Consider the following 4,249-nt stretch of genomic DNA (forward strand, 5'->3'; position numbering starts at 1 on the left):
CTCACTCATGCTCACAGATTTCTCATTCTGATATCTCACTGGTTCTTCTCAGAATCGCACCAAGTGTTTAGCTCTCAGTGTTTGGCTCATAGTGTTTCTCTCAGCACTCAAAGTATGGTCTTCTGTACCTGCATGAGAAAATCACCATAGCCCCTTCAAGAGAGGTCACTGGCGGTGCAATGGAGTTTCGTAAATCCCCAATCCTCAACTGACTCATCAATAAATTGACTCATAGTCAGAGAGTTGCCGATCTCCTATAAATAGGAAATCCATTCCGATTGGATCCAGATCTGTTCTTATCTGGGGAGGGAGACGAGAATCCTGAAGATTTGGCAATTGAGATCCTCGTTTCCTCCTTACACCTGTAAAGGCATCAACCATCTTATCTACCGTAAAATGGTAAATGAAGATGTTGCTTCTGGAACAAAACCTTTAACTTCACTGTGCACTCTCTTGTATTGTGTCCATAAGATTTTTGTTTAGGCTCTTCATCAGAGTGATGACTGATAATGTGCTTGACTCAATACAAGATGCTCTGGCTGACGAGCGAATTTCAATGGACTCATCCTGTTGAGAGAATGATTCCAGAGACTGTTTTATTGCCTTTTCAGCTCTATATTCTTTTGGGAGAATACAGATGAGCAACAGTTACCTCAAATTTGAAAACACCTTTTCTTCTTGAGAGGTAGAGCTGTGGGTACACTATCCCTCACATCCTTATTTGCTGCAACAAGTACAGTTTCTCCCTCATTGACCTCTAGTCTAATAAGTTCCTTATCACTCCGGGGGGAAAGTTGAGATGTGTTCTGAATTTGGTTTTATAGTCTGGGATAAAGATTGTTGGTTTTCAACCTTATGACTATCCTGGAAAGCCAAGAGGCTGATTAAGTTCTGAAGAACAGAAAGAGATATAAATGCATTTTAGAAAATCTATGATTTTGAATGAAAGCAATTGCATTTAATCTTTTTAGAAAAAATGAATCAGTTGTGATTGTAAAAATGATTTTCATAAAGAATGACAATCAAAACCGATGAAAGAATCAAAGTTTTCCGTTAAAAACTGGTTTGAGTACGAGAGTCTGAATCTATGCATAAAAGGTTTAAATGAACTTGTCTTTGAAAAAGACACAGACTCCTGTTTCTCACTACAATTTAAAAAGGAAACAAGAAAATTTATGCGCTACAGTGTATAAAGCACTCGCCACACTAATTAGTGAAAATGCCTCATACTAGCACATCGTCAAAACAGACGCTGCAAGTGACAAAGATCACCAAGTACACAAATACAAGATAATCAATGTCTCGTCCTATGACGCTACATGTATAGATGCAAAATATTCTAAGAAATATTTATGAAATAGAGTAGTGGATACCAATTGTTGAAATCAATTGATAAGAAAATTTCTTTGAAGAAACTCACCACTCCAGAACATAAATATGAGACAAAATAAAGATTTTGTTGTCTCCCTTGTACTTAGAATATTAAACACCTAATATATATTTGCACTAGTGGTTTTAAGAAATATGCAACAATATTTCACCAGTGCCAATACATCACAATCAATTCACAAATAAAACATCAATAAAGCATCAAGAAAAGATACCAATCAAATATTTCAAAGATGAATTAATCATGCTTCTATTATTCTATCAAAGTCAATCATGAAACAAATAAGCATATAATTGTCATGGATCACAATCTAACTAAGATAAAATAATAATTACCTACGCAATATCATATAATTATCAGATCAGCATATAACAACTAAAATTATGACAATCATACAAAGATATTCGCAAGCCCGAGGAAAAGTTGAAGAAAAATTCACAAGTCCTATACATGTAAGCATTGGGTACAAGTAAACTCACACAACTCCTCGCAGAACATATTAACAATTAATATTAGTGATCTACATATAAGCATGCAAAATATCACTAACACTAAAAGTATCACAACTATATGCAGTTAGACATGAAATAAGATATCAATTAATAAATCATCAAATATCCAACACAAATAGTTATGCTTCAAATATATACACTAATATAAATGGATTCAGCCTAGAGAGAATCTAAGTAACTCCACAAATACTAGTATATCATGACTAAATTCTAACTAGATTCTAACCACATACCAATTACTGATACAAGTTACAAGTCTAGAAACAAATAAGTCATGCTTCAGATTTTATACCTATAAAAATGAATTCAACCTAGAAAATAATCCTAAGTATGTTCACAAAAACAGATATATCACGACTAGATTATGACAAAGTTCTCTACTAGATACCAATTGTTGAAGAGGTATAGATCAAGAAAAATAACATAATTAAGTCATGCTTCATGTCATCTCTAATCATTTAAATCATGAGCAAGTAAGTCACTTAATTATCATGCAACACAATTTAAATAATTTGAAATAACAAACACTCATGCTAAAACATATAATCACCATCTAAGCATGCAAATCAATAAACATGGCAATCACATATAATAGCAAAAAGCACGAGGTACTGGATTTTAAATAAATTCACAAGTCCTATGTATAGACAATTTAATACTCATGAATTCATTCAAGAAATACGATAGACATGCTCATGAAAGAAGTAATACCTTATAGAAAATATAGTATGTGATCTACTTGCAGTGAAGTAAAGTGATAAGTTGAATACCTCTGAGACTTGACATTTCAGTTGATGTACCTTTCTTGTACTGATCAAGTCAAGTGGTTGTTGGCATAAGTCTTGGCAAGTCTAGAATCTTCCAAAATGCGCATATTCAAAAGATCCTTGACTTCCTTTTATTGCCATCATTCTTTAGGCTAACTAGTAGACCATGAAGAATTGCAACTTTCCAACAAACTCATCATATCACTAATCTGCATTCACTTAGCAATTATCTTGCACAAGTGACGTTAGTCCACATATAATATAATCATGGTATCACAGCACAAATAGTTGTATTGTGTGTGCCTTGTATCATGAGAGGTAATAATTTGGATACCAAATATGACTCTAGCAAACAGATATTAAAAAAAATATGCTAGTTAGAAGTCATACCATGTCCGTGACGATCATCAGATGTTGGATAGCAACTCATAGAGAGCTGGTGAAGAAAGAGAATATAAATTCTGTTGGATCTGCAACTGCAAAGTCCTTGAAATGTTGCATGAAGCTTCATCTTCTAGCTCACTGTAATATCCTGAACCCGAGTCTCGTCAATGGTGCTTTAGTTCAATCATGAAGGTCGTTGAGTCCTCTAAGATATAGAGTCCTAAACTTGACGGTTCTGTTTCCATCATCTTCATGACCTTCTCCTTTGAAGTAACTCTAAGCAACCAAATTTGGCTTGTCCCTCGTAACAGAGCCAAAAACATCCAGTTGGAATCTGAATACCTGACAAGTACTAAATACTGAATTGTCTTTAGGTCAGTGTATCAGAATCCGCACAATCTGCTTTTCAAATTGATTGAGATCATATTGTTGTGCAATCACTCAATTTGGATCCCTTTAAGAGCTTCTGAATCTTCCTCAAGTTTCGCTTCAGATTGAAACCCAAAGAAATAACATCCTTTCACAATAGCTCTCCCAGTCTTCACTTCACCGTTAGGAACATTTAAGAACTAGAACCCGGGAATGATATTGACTCCAAACCCTTTGTCTAAGCAGATACGTTCTTGATATGTCCTGTTCATCTTGTGTGGTGTTGAGTTTGACTAGTGGATCTACCAAATGCTCCCCCTAAGCTGTTGCTGAGATTTCTTTAATAATCCTTATCCTTGCAAAGAGATTCTGCTTGGATCTGAATTATCATTATACCAATAATATCACCTTTAACAGCTTGGAGCAAAGTGTCGTTCAACGTCCCATCCAGACTTACAATCACCTTCTGTTGATCAATCATAATCACCCTGTAGACTGTAGACTCCATTGAGTAGCAGAGGAAAATATTCTTTGAGCTTCAAATGCAAGACTTGCAAAGAGGCATTTTCCTCCAAACACATACCAAGAGTTAGTGTTTGCTTCTGATTGGCCACTGACAAGAATGGTGTCTTTCTGGATTTATCAATGATCAGGGTTCATCTTGATCAACCTTCATTTGTGACGTCTTGTCCTTCGAACACATACGAACAACACGAAAAAATCTAGAGTAGTCAATGATCATCGCAAAAAGATATCTGGCTTTGTTTGCAGACATGACATTAGCTGCTCCGTCGAAATCCATACGTATCATCTGAAGCGGCTCAGTA

Source organism: Daucus carota, chromosome 6 (assembly GCF_001625215.2).
Source record: "Daucus carota subsp. sativus chromosome 6, DH1 v3.0, whole genome shotgun sequence".
In the NCBI taxonomy this organism is placed as follows: domain Eukaryota; kingdom Viridiplantae; phylum Streptophyta; class Magnoliopsida; order Apiales; family Apiaceae; genus Daucus; species Daucus carota.